Source organism: Schistocerca piceifrons, chromosome 8, assembly GCF_021461385.2.
Source record: "Schistocerca piceifrons isolate TAMUIC-IGC-003096 chromosome 8, iqSchPice1.1, whole genome shotgun sequence".
NCBI classification, from domain to species: domain Eukaryota; kingdom Metazoa; phylum Arthropoda; class Insecta; order Orthoptera; family Acrididae; genus Schistocerca; species Schistocerca piceifrons.
In genome coordinates, this window is record NC_060145.1 from 403,700,613 (window position 1) to 403,717,148 (window position 16,536).

Genomic DNA, 16,536 nt, shown 5'->3' on the forward strand with positions numbered 1-16,536 from the left:
TTATCATTGGTTATCTATTTACATTATGTTCCACTATTCCCAATCCATCCCATAGGTATTTGATGTACGGTTGTTATTTCAGAATGAGACATCTTTTTCCATATATAAAAGTAAGTTGCACAAATAAACACTAAAACTAAGATTATGCTTGTCGTTGACACACTAAATATAATTGTGTTTTGCTTACGTTTCTCCCGATATTGCTGCACGTGTGCAGTAGTTGATTAACTGAGATCTGCTCTTTTTCTGAGATAATCAGGCTATCTAAAGGTTGTAGCATTGTGGGATTCAAGGACTCATTAATAAATGTTAGGTTCTGGCAAGGCAATATGTGTGGTGGTTCCTCTGGATAATACAAGGTAGGCTGTGTCATGTTAATCATTGTTGTACCCATGAAAGTAGCTGGTAGGTGAAAATGCTTCCCCACTATTTCACATCCAGTGCCATTAATCAATAACCCACTGCCCTGAAATTCAAGCTTTGATATATCAGTCACTCTACCATTTCTGTAACAAGTGGCAACTACGGTCTCTAGTTCGAACACAGAGTAAATCCAATGTTCCCCAACTTTCTGAAATTTCGATCTCGGAAGTAACATCATCTTTTCGCATTCTAAGGTTCCCATATTCCCCAAGAACAACTGCATCTCACATGAATGATTGTGGGATGCCACCTCCTTTGCTAGACAAATAAAAACACTTCCCCTGAAACAGTCTGTCAAATCTTCCGTAGACATTACCACATGAGCACTCCTCCGTCTTGACACTAGCAACACTTCCCGAGTTTGCACTTGCACCCACTTTCCAAGTGCACCCCATCTAATTGGATACAGGTGTACAGTATAACACTGGTACTGAGAATTGATACCCATCACTGGTATTTGCACTTCTACATGTATTCTCGCCTGATCTGTAATTACTCTCACTTTAGACATGAAATACAATAACAGTAAATTCCGCTTCGCCGGAGGCACAACATGATGCACTCCTTCTGAGAATTCTTTCTGTGCTTTCAGCAACGCCATCAGCAGCTGATCTGGACCTAACAAAGGGGCACTCAATTGCCCATGCACTGCGTGATGCATAGCTTCATATAACGCTTCCAATTCGACACGCACATCATCCACCCTGTCTGCTAATGCCCTCAGTAAAGCTACTTATACTTTCCCATCTATTCAGCTCAATCTCGCCTGTATATCCTCTATATCCCCATTCAACACTTTCCTGGTATTTGCTGCATACCGTTCCAGGTCTGACGTCAACTCCTGCACTGTTCTAGTGACATTCAATATCCCCTGCTCCATGTTACCTATATGTGTCGTGTGCCAATCCACTTTCGACTTTGTCTCCTCCGCCAACTCCTGCACCTCCCTCACCGTACTATTTAAGCTCCTTATATCTTCCTCGTCCATGGTTCCAAACACTGTTTTCAGCAATTTTCCCCCTGCAACCAACCACCCTCGTTTCCTGCGAACAAGGGTTTGCGGGACCACTTCCATTACTTGTTGCAGCTGCCTTCTCAGCTTTTTGTATGAGAGCCTCAATTCCTGATACTCGTTCCATATGTCTTGAAACAACCCCTCCTTCTTAGTGGCCGCCTGTAGCACCGTAAACCTATCCTGTAGTGTCCGTACATCATTCCTCACTCCCCATATATTATACATGAACACAATTGTCCACCTGCGGCTTGACAATACCACATCTAATTGTCTTGCAAACAAAATTCCCTTATCTAGTGGTTGCACCTGTACCACCTCTCGTCTGCAACAGTGTAGCAATACCAGACTGACGAAAAGTTTTCCAGGCCACATCCTGGCATGGCACCTAAAGGAAAAGGAAGCCATGTCAATTGCTCCCTTCCTTACTACGTCTAAAACACACAAATGACAAGTAAAAACAACACATACCCTATTACCTAATAACAATAAATAAGACATGTCCCTCCCCAAGGACACTTAATCTACGTATCTCTAGACCTAAGTGTGTAAGGAACATTCCTCTGCTGTTCTTTTAGCTTTGGTAACCTCACACTCTTTGTTACTACTAGAGAAATCTGCGATAACGCATCCACTGTGCCCTTAAACGGCTTAATCCTACTCACATGAACTACTGACGACTTGGTTGGTAACTGCATCTTTACGTTCACTGGAGACACTATTTCATTTACCTGATACGGTCCAGAATTTTCGTCAAAAACTTCTTTGTTTTACCCTTCGGAACATAAGGATTAGCCAACAGTACCCACTGACCAATTCTGTATTGCAGCAGTTTACCTGTTCTTTGCCCAATACTCTCTTGTTTCTCCAAAGCTTTAGTATTAGCACGCCGTACCCTTTGCCAAATCTCTCTCAATTTCTTGGCGAAATTCTTCACTGACTCATCCTGTAAACCCACCCGCAGGTTGAGCACATCAAATGGTGATGGCATTTTCTGACCATAAATTACCTCATACGGAGAGAGCCCCATTCCTGTATGAACTTTCACATTATATGCGCTTGTCAAAAGATTTAAATATACATCCCAATCCATGTGTTCTGAATTTACGTAATGACTAATCATCTTAACTAACATCCTATGAACCCGTTCTGTTCGTCCATTCGACCGAGGATGAAATGGGCTTGTCCGCAATTCCTTAACTTTCAATAAACAGAATAACTGCTTCATCAGCTCCGACATAAAGTTACTACCCTGATCTGTAACTATAGTATCAGGCACACAATACTTTGGCAACCAGTTATTTACTAAGGCTTGCACAACAGCTCTTGCCTTCTGATCTGGAATAGCTACCATTACCAGGTATCGGGAAAAATGATACGTATCAATTACCCGCTTGGGTCTTGTTAAATCCTCCGATTATGTCTAATCCGATGAATGCGAACGGATGATCCGCTTCAGGTAGTCTCTGTAACTGAATTTTCTGGACTTAAATGTGCTCTCTGCCCACACAGTATACAATTTTGCACATACTGCTCTACATCATTGCGACGTGTCTTCCACCAAAACCTTTCAGCTACCAGTCTATCAGTCATTCTTTTAACACCATGACCCAACAATACATGGTTGTGCACTTGTTTCAACACTTCTTTCCTCAGTCACTCCGGTACTACGACACGTAGTCCGCACTTCGTCTTCCTGCAAAGCAACCCATCCTGCATTTCAAACTGCGGTCTTGTTAATGGATGTGCAATTTCCGCAAACCCCTTTACGTATCATCTGTAGTAATTACATAAACCGACATATTGCTGAACTTGTTTAGTGGTATGTGGTACTGTAAAACCACGCACAGCCAACATTAGATGAGGATCTGTTCTTATCCCATCCTGACTGATAATATGCCCAAGATAAGTCACTTGTGTCTGAGCAAACTGACATTTCTCAACATTAAGCGTAAAATGTGCCGCTCTTAGCCTACTAAATACTTCGTCCAGTCATTCCACATGCTCTTCTATATTACGTGAAAAAGTAACAATATCATCGAGGTATACCATAGCAATCTTCGGTTTCAGTCCCCGAAGCACACCATCTAACAGACGCTGGAAAGTAGGCAGGAGCGTTTTTCAACCCAAATGGCATTCTACGATACTGAAAGTGACCAAGGCTTGTTGTAAAGGCCATCTTCGGTCTATCCTTGGGACTTACTTCTATCTGATGGTACCCACTCTTTAGATCTAGTGTCGAAAAATATTTACACCGACCTAGGTTATCCAATGTTTCCGTGATGTTCGGTATTGGATACGCATCTGTTACAGTTCGTGCGTTCAAAAAACGATAGTCACAACAAAACCTATACTTTTTAGTACCATCCAATGACTTCTTAGGAACTACCACTATGTTGGCAGACCACGGGCTTTCACTGTTCTTTATAATACCATCCCTTAGCTGTTGATTAATAAATTCTTCCACTAGTGGTTGTAGGTGTTTTGCTATCCTGTACGGTTTTCTATAGACCGGCAGACTATCACCAGTCAGTATATGGTGCTGTGTAACAGGAGTTGCTAGTAATGGGCCTTCTGAATTAAACAAATCTAATTACTCTAATAACAAAGCTTCCATAGCTTTCCGATCACCATTCTCCAAATGACGAATTTTATCACGTAGTACAGATGTCTTGATGGTATGCTTAACGTTATAATCACCTTGGGATTCACCTATATCCTCATTGTTGAGTATTTCCATACTTGCTACCACTAAACCCTTTGGGAGATCCATTTCATCTGCCCCAAAATTATCTACACTGACCGGGATCATCAGTTCCCCATTTATATCCGTTGTGTGCGCAACGCTCCTCCTAATAAAACAATGCATTTCATCCAATGCTTCATCGCTCTGCAGTGGCTCCACCACACATAGTCTCTGCTGTGGTACATTGGTACCTACTGGCAACCAAACTAACTTACCTGTATCTGAAGGCTCTTTGACTTGCATAATCATCTTTAATGCCCTTGTACGCGGTTCAATTGGTGACATCTTAGCAACGGATGCACCTCGCGATGTAGAAACAATTACAGCTGTTGTACCCATTGAAAACAAGTTCCCACTAAGTTCAACTGTACACTGTGAAAGACTAATTTTGGCATGGTGTTTATCAAGGAAGTCCAGTCCAAGAATCACTGAATAACCTTGTCCCACAGTTGGCAACACCTCCATTTGCTCTCCGAACTCTACAGTTCCAATCTTAAAAACGAGCAGTGTTGTACCCAATGATTGCAACTCATTATTCGCTACACTCCACGTAATTTATACCTAGGAGTACCTAGACTTCTCCTACACATGAGGTCTAGAATAGTAACAGATACATGTGCCCCTGTATCAATCAAACACTTACATCTGTTATTCCTTACAACACCCATCAAGCAACAATCCATCTCTGTACTAGTTTTCACCATACTTCAGCTTACCAGGAATGTCTTTCGACGGACAAAATACTCCCGTTCTCGTTTAACGCTTTTTCCTGTTTATTCCCGTTACCATTCTGCTTACTATGACACTCATTCGCCTTGTGACCGTAGCGTTTACAAGCATAGCACTGCGGCTGTCTGCATTGAGCCTTCACGTGACCTTTCCTGCCACAACAGTAACAATTCCTCTCCGACGCAAAGATGTGTTTATCATTTTGAACCCTTGTTGCAATGTCTATCTCCTGCAAATGCATTGCAATATGCAGTGCTGCAGCTAAATACCCAGAATTCTCCGTCCTAACCCTATGAGAAAATTCTGCGGGAATTCCCCTGAGGAATACATTGAGGGCTCTGTTTTCCGCCTCTTGTAGTAATACACGATCCACATCAGGATTACCCAATAATTCATAGGTCTGCAAATTAATTTTCTGTATCCTACCTGAAAAAGACTCCACTGTCTCATTGACCTTCTGTGTCAAATTAGCTAACTTCTCCCAAAAAAATCATGCACTATTCTGCTTATGATATCTTAGTCGTAACCCATCAGCCAACTCTTCAAACATGCTCACCTTACTAAGCGTCTCACGGTACATCACGAATGTATTGGCTTCCCCTGCAAGTCGCAAATTTGCCATACATAACGTAATTACGTCCGACCAATTGCTCATTGCAGTTGTTGCCAAAACATTGTTAATGAATGCTGTGACATTCTCTGTTGTTTTACCCGAGAAAGGTGTGATCAGGCTAGCTACTGAAGGATATATTGCAAGGTTGGACATTGCTACTGACTTGCAATCACTTGAACCCGTTTGCGACTCTTATGCCGAATGCAAGGTCTCCATTTGCGTCATTAATTCTACATGACGTAGCTTATGCTGCGCATTCTCTTCTAACAATTTTGAGACTTGCTCCGTAAGCTATACTCACTTCAGTACTAACAGATCTTGTTTCCGGCATGATCTGTGCAAATTACCAACAACTTACTCTATACTGAATTTACTGCTCAAAACAACAACTACACTAGCTACTCAACTCCTTGTCACAGTTGAGCACTACACACAAGAAGACAAACAAGACTCACAATACAAAACTAAATAAAATTAATCCTTCCACCTTGTTATTGCCCAGCGACACTCTCTACAGTTGTGTGCTGCATGACCAAACCCTCTAGAAATTGAACATTCTACTGGTACAAACTTTGTGCATGGCACCCCATGCCCCATTCAACTACACACAGTACATCTAACTGGTACCAAGTACGTTTCCCAACCGTTTCCCTTAAACTCAGATAAATTTGCTGTTTCTGCAGATCTCACAAAGTGCACTCCCAACAAAGAACGTGCATCCACAGTTATTAACAAAAATCGCCTCATGCACTTACCACAGCTGCAAAGTACTAACGCGCATTCTTTACAGACGAATCGAAAAAGTGGTAGAAGCCGACCTCGGGGAAGATCAGTTTGGATTCCGTAGAAATGTTGGAACACGTGAGGCAATTCTAACCTTACGACTTACCTTAGAAGAAAGGTTAAGAAAAGGCAAACCTACGTTTCTAGCATTTGTAGACTTAGAGAAAGCTTTTGACAATGTTAACTGGAATACTCTCTTTCAAATTCTGAAGGTGGCAGGGGTAAAATACAGGGAGCGAAAGGCTATTTACAATTTGTACAGAAACCAGATGGCAGTTATAAGAGTCGAAGGGCATGAAAGGGAAGCAGTGGTTGTGAAAGGAGTGAGACAGGGTTGTAGCCTCTCCCCGATGTCATTCAATCTGTATATTGAGCAAGCAGTAAAGGAAACAAAAGAAAAATTTGGAGTAGGTATTAAAATTCATGAAGAAGAAGTAAAAACTTTGAGGTTCGCCGATGACATTGTAATTCTGTCAGAGACAGCAAAGGACTTGGAAGAGCAGTTGAACGGAATGGACAGTGTCTTGAAAGGAGGATATAAGATGAACATCAACAAAAGCAAAATGAGGATAATGGAATGTAGTCAAATTAAATCGGGTGATGCTGAGGGAATTAGATTAGGAAATGAGATACTTAAAGTAGTAAAGGAGTTTTGCTATTTGGGGAGCAAAATAACTGATGGTGGTCGAAGTAGAGAGGATATAAAATGTAGACTAGCAATGGGAAGGAAATCGTTTCTGAAAAAGAGAAATTTGTTAACATCGAGTATAGATTTAAGTGTCAGGAAGTCGTTTCTGAAAGTATTTGTATGGAGTGTAGCCATATATGGAAGTGAAACATGGACGATAACTAGTTTGGACAAGAAGAGAATAGAAGCTTTCGAAATGTGGTGCTACAGAAGAATGCTGAAGATAAGGTGGGTAGATCACGTAACTAATGAGGAGGTATTGAATAGGATTGGGGAGAAGAGAAGTTTGTGGCACAACTTGACTAGAAGAAGAGATCGGTTGGTAGGACATGTTTTGAGGCATCAAGGGATCACAAATTTAGCATTGGAGGGCAGCGTGGAGAGTAAAAATCGTAGAGGGAGACCAAGAGATGAATACACTAAGCAGATTCAGAAGGATGTAGGTTGCAGTAGGTACTGGGAGCTGAAGGAGCTTGCACAGGATAGAGTAGCATGGAGAGCTGCATTAAACCAGTCCCAGGACTGAAGAACACAACAACAACAACAGGACTTACCACAAGTCTGCATAGAGTCGACAGTTCTGACCGCAACTCTGTGGTGTCAGTCCTGCAGCGGCGGTGTTGACGACTCCAGATACCTGATCTGTAGGCCAGTGCTGTAATGGATGGTTCGAACACTTCTGATACCAAATCTGTAGGCGGTGGGCGCAAGGACTTCTGACACCAAATCTGTAGGTGCCCATGTGGTCCCGGTCGCCTACGGTGGACTGGAGGCCGAGCGGTGACCTCTCCACTTGTCAGGATGCTAGGAAATGACTGTGGACACGTCAGAAATGTGAAACAAACATGATTAATTCATGACACCTTTATTCCTGCCAAGTACAATGTGGCCCATGTAACACAGGCTGGCTGAGCTTGGTGATATCAATGACCTTCCCCGAGTCCTCGGAGCGATGACACCAGCTCCGGGCTGCACCAGTCTTGCTAGCACAGCGCCGCGTGCTGTGACGTAGCGATGGAATGCCCTTACTTTGGCCGTGCGTGGCTGGCGGCGCCCGGCTGGCACAAGAGGCATTCTCGCAGTGCGGAGTGCACTCTGTCCCACCCCATCTTCTTCCCTGCTCCTCCTGGTGGCTCGTCCACGGTGGATGGGTGGAATGGGCTGCATTCGCCCAGCGTCATCGGCTCACCCAGTTGTACCAGATGGCGGATGCGCAGGGCCTAGGCCCTGCACAATCTTGATGACGGCTCACTGATGTGGTCAGCATTGGCAGCGAGAGAGTCTGCCGCGATGTCTGCTAATTCTGGGTTGATGATTGACAGCAGCAGTAGCGAGGAGCAGAGCTGGTACTGTCCCCTCACGTCTGCTGCTGGATGGGCTGCCCTTACTGCAACATCTCCTTAATAAAGATCAACGAAATAAATGTTAATTACCATGATTTTTTGTTACAATGTATTCATACGTTGACTTGAAAATGGTACTTCCTGCCGAAAGTAGTCGACAAAAAAGCATTGTTCAATGATAGCAACTTCTGGTGGTAACAGATTAGTACAGTGAGAACGCTTTATGAAAATAAATAAAAGGTTTTGTATTAAAAGATGATGACTGATCCTGTCCACTACTGATATTCAAAGATATCGGGACCGCGTCTCTTGGTAATGCTTACCCCAGCGGCCTTCCAGGCGGTGGCGGCATTATGCAATGAGGCTTTAAAGCCCTGTATGTGCATTGGTTCATGGTCTTGGCACTTCCACCGTATGCAAGAGTGAGTGAGTCTTGTGGGACAGCGGGGGAACTGTTCACATGTGAAGATGCCACACGGTGATACCTCTAACGAAAGCTCTGCAGCAGAATTGATGGTAGATGTTCACAAGGTCATCTGCATGTGATGTGGAGTTCAAGCAGTACTTTGGAGTTTAAACTGAGCATTGTCTGGAAGGTGTTATGCTTGCCGGCTCAACTAATTCACCATCGAGATAATGAGCAGGTGTGTGTGCACACACTCAAATGAGCTGCCTGTTTCAGTTACAGGACAATGGGCGCAACGAGTGTGGCTAGTATCATCTGATAAATTGACACAATGTCATCATATTACCTGTGGGATTATCCAGTGGGAAGACAGAAGGATCATGCAGATGAATGATCAGTGAGTGTTACTGTTTGATACACAAATATTTGTAAGCCTTGTTATGAAAGTAAGCAACTGATTCATTTCACTTAAGGGGGTACACAAGAGTAGAAATTTTCTTTTTAGCCTAATTTCAATTTGCTTAAAATGTTCCCCAGAGAGTCTGTTTTTAAGATTCATTCGTATAAAATGTATCATAAATGTTAACATACGTTAAAACAGTGATTTATTGCATGGCCGTCTCGCACATCTGAGTGCTCATGTGCAACTGATGTAACACAGCAACAGTTACTGACGGAACAGGGGTCATGGTATTTGTAGATAGTGCCACATATGGCATTACTATCGACTAAAATACTGTTCTCAATGTGATTTCTCTTTGTAACATGGTTCATTTTGGTAAACAGTCTGAGAGCACGTAATTGTCCGTTGTCTGCTTAACTTGTCATTTTGCTCGTTTTTCTATACAAAGTAAAATGCGAGTGCCTGGAAATGACAAACAAAGTTAATTATACAGATAACAAAGGTTCTAAAAGTAATACCAATGATGCAAAAAAAAGGATATGATTTTTGTAAGTGGATGCCAGTTAATTGATATAATGTGACAAAATGAGATTGTTTCTACATCAGTGGAAAAAAAACAACTTGTACAATGCTAGCATTGTCAATTAAAGTTTTGTTCAGTTTCATTATTAAAAAAGGTATGTTGAAACTTTAAACACTTGTTTTTTTTAAAACAACATTTTCCACATTGGTTGGAGCTATAACTAGTGGAATATACATGCAATTACACCATACCTTTCCAGAGTGCCGTCAGTTAGTTTAAAACAATTTTCAAAAAGATATCCCTATGTATTGTGTACTATGTCAGTTTCAAAGTAGCTTTTGAAATTTTGTTCTAGGTTGGAATTTGTGGCATTCAGAGATCCTTTCATCGATGTTGTGCAGTGTCCTCTGGGCGCAAGTTTTTTCTTTAAAAATTCATTATACAATTTTAAGTCTGTACAAGAAAGGTCCAAAGAAAGTTTTATAATCTGTTTCTTATTTTATTTAAAAAAAAAAACATGAATATAGGTTCCAAAATAGAGTGTCACCCTGCTCTAGCCCCTTAGGAGTCTCAAGGTGTTTGTGAGCATTCATTTTTGTTGTATATTGTGAGTGGTATATTCTATATCCAAGCAATTCCCTGATTTCTGCATTTTGGTTTTGGCTGAGTGGCGTTACGTTTTGGGTACTAATGTTGATGTTTATTGGTCTACTCTTTGTAACAAAATATTTCTCCTTTAAATTGTTTTGAAAGTTGATATAGATTGACAGTTATGCTCTTCATTAGGATTAGTGATTTGTTCCCTTTAGAGAGAGAGACAGAAAGAAAGAGATTATGGCTAACCTGTGATTCATGTCAAGCAAGGTGCTTCTGAAATGATGTTGTGACAAAGTTGTTTTAATCTTTTAATGCCTGGTAAAATCTTGTTGTTTAAGTCATAGTTAAGATTACCATTTTAATCAATGGGGCATCTGATTTAAGAGATATTTTGGTTCTGATACTTGGTTTTCAGATCACATTACTAAGAAAGTGTTCTCCTTTCCTTAGAGTGTAAAGCATTTACTGACTTCTTTCATTTTAAGACGTATCTTGTAACTGTTTTTTACATGTGTTTTAGATTACTGAAGAATGAGATTCTGTGTGTATCATAATTAACCTGTTTGAGACAGCCCACTGTGATTTTGGGAGGCTGGAATCTGAGGTTATTTGGAAGCTGTTATGAGCAGTTAGATTTTACTAAGGAATTTTTTTTATTTTAATGTTTATGTTGTGCACATATTAAAGGGCAATTATTGTTATAAATTTTATTTTTGGGACATCCACAAGTGTTCTGAAACCTGTTCATGACAAATAAATCTGTCAAAGTTGTAAAATATTTTTATTGATCGAAGTCTTGCACGACAGAAGTCACAATACACTACCATGGTTTTGGGCACTTAGCTTCATCAGCAGCCATATCTGAAATACAGCAGTAGTAGGACACATCCACATCCATACAAAAAGTAGACAAATATCTACCATAGGTGAACTATCAAATAACATCCCAAACTGTGGCTGCAAAGAACCCCAAATTTTCATCATGGCCTTGGAAAATGCCTCTTGCAGGAAGATTGGGACCAGGAATGCAGGAAGTCAGAAGCAGGTACAGTACGCTTGTTTGACCCATGCGCCTACGGGAAGCAGACTACATTGACATAAGGTTTCTTCTTGTATAATTAATTGATTTCATTACATAAACATCACAACTTCAGACTCTTAGCATATACGGGTTGTTGTTTCTTCGAATGTCTGAACATCGCATCTACATACTTTGGGATGACCTTAAATTCCAAACATTTGTTTTTAATCTTTGTTTCCATACATTTGACTAATTTATGACATAGATTGAGATACTCTTCCATAGCCCCATGGGTCGCACAGGTGCGCTGTTGTCAGCATTTGGCTGCATGCATTCCTGGTGACAATTTTGTGATAAGAGGAATTTTCTCAGGCCACAGTTGAAAGTTGGGGTTCTTCGAAGACACAATTTGGGATGTTATTTGATGGTCCACCTATGGTAGTTGTTTGTATACTAGTTCTTTGAGCATGGTCATGATGTTGCTCTACTGATAGATTTTCAGATACATCTGATGGTACGGCTAAGATCCTGAATCCATGGCAGTGTATAGTGTCTTCTGTCATGCAAGACGTTGATCAATAAAAATATTTTACAGGTACAGATGAATTGCTTATCATGAACATGAAATAATTGTTATCCTTCATTATTTTTTAAAGATGGCCATTTTAATTAGAGCTATCTGATGAAATAAAATTTTGTAAAATATTGTACATGTTATTTCTTGGTGAGTGCATCTGGCTCCTTCCATAACCAAGTTAAATGTTCTGTCTTGGAATAATTTGGAGGTAGCTAAAAGTAAGAAACCTTATATAAGAAAGAGGTGACCTGCAGTTGTAGGTAATAAATTAAATACAGTTTCAATCAGAACCACAAAAAATTCAGCCACTCTTAATACAAACGGTAGTTGCAAAGTGAAAATTATCAGCTAAAACAAATAAAATTAAGCAAGTTTTTGATTGTTTGCAAGGACTTGTCAGCATCTCCTTGATACAGTATCATGGCAATACTCTAGTGCAACCAAAAGAAAATAGCAACCATCTCCACTTTTATCACTGGGCTGCACCATGTTGGCTTGGCTCACCTAGCTGAATGACAAGACAGCGTGGCGCGTGGCTATCAGTATGGACCAGATCTGCAGACATCCAGGGGACAGTGTTGTACCTTGGCACTCTTTATAGATTTTCCCATCTATACAGCAATGTAATAGAAGTTCAATGTATTTACTTATTCCATTTTGGTATGTTGGCATTCACCCTGTGCCTGTTGCAGTCTTTTTCCTGAAATTACAAAAATCACTCCAGAGAATAAGGTGACTCCAGTTGTGAAAATCTGTTCCCAGGTACTACATGGTCATGTACCTAGGAATAAATAATCTACTCAAATTTAATAGTCTTGCAGTCAAGAAAATCTTGTCTGTACTAATTTAATACATCGCAACCTGGCACCGGTTCCGTACCTTTCTTAGTGCAATCAGAATGTTAATATCATTGTGGGTTTGTTTGCTATACTATGAGTCTTTATAGCATAGATGAGAGGGAGAAAATCTACTTGGTTGGAGGGGGCTAGGTTACAGAAGACTGATAATTCTCTTGGATTTGGTAGGAATTTTTGCTGATGAGGCAAGATATTACGCTTTTTTTAACAAATTTATTGATATAATGAACACCTTTGCTCAGTGAGGTGTTGGACCAAAACCACTTATCAGAATGTCAGATGCTTTCAATAAGTATTAGAAAGGATCTCTCTCAGAGACAAGTGTTTGGCTGTCAGTCAGTCTGCTATCTGCTGGCCACTCGGTCTAACTAATCAATCAACACTGGGAACTGCATCACTGGTACTCACAGGCCATTTCACCCACTGTACAAGTGACAGGTACCAAGCAATAACTAGGTCCTGGTATTTGATGAAATTCCACTAGTCTAACTTTTTGAGAAAGCGAGAGACAGTCTCTGTTCAGCATTATTCCAATGAATGTTGTAAAGTGCTACTTAGCTTACATTTGCTGTGTGTCCACCATAGTCTGTCACCATCTTCTCTACACTAGATGAAGTGTTTACAGCTCCATCGGGTGCTGGTGCAGAGCATCCCTGCCCCCTGGATGCTCTGTACTGACACTGAGAACCTCCCCACTCACAGCTACATGACTCTTGTATAACATTATTAATAGACTCTGATTGCACAAAGCCCTCTTTAATTTCTTTCTGGATCATTCCTTTGAAACCTTCCCATCACATGTGATCACCTTAGTGCTTGACTATCTCTCTACATCGTACTTGAGGTTCTTACATTATGTGTTGTGGAAAGTTCTGTATGATTCCATTAAGAATGACCCTCCACACCATTGGTAACATGTCAAGTGTTCTGCTTGCTCATGTGTTTGACCAGCCTCGAAAATGGAAATAGTGTGCAGCTCCTTTGAGGAGTATTATTTGCTCTCGATACACCATTCAGCTCTCCTCTATGATGCACACACGCTGTCTTGCATACGGTATCCAGCTCACTTCTGTTGTCATGATCTGACATGTAATAAAATTTATTAAACTTTTCTGAGGACACCACAAATAGCTTGTATTACATTATTATTACAGTGTACACTAATAACCACTAAGTGATACCAAATTAAGAAGTATTACCAGAAACCATTTTTGAGTCAAAAACTGTTTTAAATAGTCTATTGGCAATTAAAACAAATTTCCATTTTCAAGACAGGGAAAATTGTTATGAAATCAGAGGGACTCAGCTAGTTTACAGATATTTTGTGTTTCATTGTTGAAGACCTTCTGTTTCAGTTTACTATATAGTGTACGACTGACCAAGTATGGCTTCACTGCCCACACGTTATGTAAATAGTTTCAAAATTACACTGAATTTTACGAGCAACGAAAGTACGTAACTGAATAATTAAAATATGCTCCAAATAGCTTCAATGTATTTCACAGCCCTTAATTAACAGGTCTTGTAATACTGGCAAACGCTGCCCAACACATAGCCTCATGTCTCACTCCAACAGAAACTGTAGAAAATGATGGAAACTGCTGATAGTGCTTTCTACTGCGTATACCTTCACATGATTCTAAAATCAGTCACAGTCGCCAACCAGTCAGGTGCACTATCCTCCAACTACAACTCTCTTCCCTCCTTGTATTGTCTATAATGTTGATACAGTAAGTGTTAAAAGGTGAAGATATTTGTGATACAAATTGCACCATGGCATCAGGATTGCCAGAACAAAAATTGCTAGGCACATTGCTTCCTACATAGCTGTGTAGTGCCACAGGCCTTTCATGATATAAGAGAGATAGCACACACTTATGCGGAGTGCAGCTCGTCTGAACTTCAGAGCACCAGACAGATAACTAGTTGCAGGAGACATTATGTTAACACTGTGTGATACTTCCTCTAGACTTGATAATGTCCTCAATTCAGCACAGAAGAGAGTCAACAAGTTTTCTCAGTTATGCCGTGTCCATGTGAAACCCCTGATGGATTAGGTTCCGTAGAGCCAAGGGAATGGAGGAATATTGATCCCTACATTTCACCTTTTGATCCAGGCAGCCCCAGGCATTTTCAGTGGTACTAAGATCGAGTTATTTAGCTTCCCCCTCCCCCCGCCACCGCCCCCCCCCCCCCCCACCATGTGTGATTTCATACTACATCTGCACCTGTGGTCCGGGGGTAGAGTCTTTGGTTAGTAAAAACGAATTCTCTCCCAGGTTTGAATCCCACCACTTCTTAAATTTTGATTAATAATAAGCATTGAACAATGAATCTTGTTCATATGAGCCCCTCACAAACTGACCATGATCCAAGACACCATTTACTCTGCAAATGTTGATATTGCACTCCTATTGGATCAATTGCCTGCAACTCGTTAACACCTGCACAAAAATAATGTCCTCAATTCGGCACAGAAGAGAGTCCCATTTGACAGTTCTCATTCGTAAATCAACATAGACTGCAGGCAATCAATGACAACTGAGAGAGTCGCACAAGTTGAATGCCATTGGAGTTGGTTGGCAGACCCTTGTGTTCACTTGAAGTCCCCACCAAGCATCACATCATCTTGTGAACCTGTGAAGAACAGTGTGATCTTCTCTGTGAAGCATGTTATGTCGGTCATGATGGCAACTAGAGTCAGGTGGTGCATAGATATTAATGATACACATGCCAAATAGAGTGAGGGTCATCCCCCATGTGGAGGGGAGGTATATGACGTCCTGTGCATGGAGCCCATCATGTAAGAGGATGGCGACACCGCTGCCAGTGTTGGAGGCAAGAGCAACATGGGTGGCGTACCCGGTGGGCACTTGGAAGTCGGTGACTGACACCTCCAGCAGGAGTGCAATATCAACATTCGCAGAGTAAATGGTGTCTCGAAACATGGTCAGTTTGTGAGGGGCTCATATGCAGAAGATTCATTGTTCAATGATGATTATTAATCAAAATTTAAGCAGTGGTGGGATTTGAACCTGGGAGAGAATTCATTTTTACTAACCAAAGACGCTAGCCCTGGACCACAAGAGCAGATGTAGTACACTGAAATCACACTTTGGGGTAGAGGAGGGTAGGGGGGGAGGGGGGGGGGAAGCTAAATAACTTGATCTTAGTACCACTGAAAATGTGCCTGGGGCTGGCTGGATCAAAAGATAAAATGTAGGGATCAATATCCCTGCATTCCTTTGGCTCTAAAGAACATAATCCGTCAGGGGTTCCACCTGGACACAGCGTAAGTGAGAAAACTTGTTGACTTTCTTCCGTACTGAATTGAGGACATTATCAAGTCTAGAGGCGGTATCACACAGTGCAACAGTGCAACTGTTGATTGAGGCTAGATGCTTCCTCTAATTATTTTTTATATATTATTGAACTTATTGATAAATGATTATGAACTTTATTCGTTTTGCAGTGTTGTAACATTTCTGCTGGCGTGTACCCGGTTTGATTTGGATTCATTGGTCAGTCCACATATCGCAAGCATAGGTCCTAATATTTTTCATTATTTTCTCTTTTCGTGAACCATCATACCCTTACATTCTCTGGTTTATGTAGCTGATTAATTTTGTGCTATACTCATACTTGTGATAGAGTATGTTCTTCTGGGCAGTGTCCATTATTGTGAGTTTTTCGAGTTGGCTCACTCATCATAGACTTAGACTCTGAAATTTTTTCTTCTCTTTTGATTATTTTGAGGGTGTAACTTTATAGATGTAAACTTGCAATTTTTAATTCTAGTACTTCAAGTTGCCTCT

At 41.0% G+C, this 16,536-nt stretch overlaps 1 long non-coding RNA gene across 1 annotated transcript in view; it reads right to left on the reverse strand.

Annotated features, from left to right (window-relative positions):
• LOC124711783 overlaps positions 1-7,738 on the reverse strand; it is a 40,897-nt gene extending 33,159 nt beyond the window's left edge. The window contains exon 1 of the long non-coding RNA XR_007005519.1: positions 7,549-7,738. This is a non-coding gene — a long non-coding RNA (uncharacterized LOC124711783). The remainder of the gene's footprint in view (positions 1-7,548) is intronic.
• Positions 7,739-16,536: the final 8,798 nt, after the last annotated feature.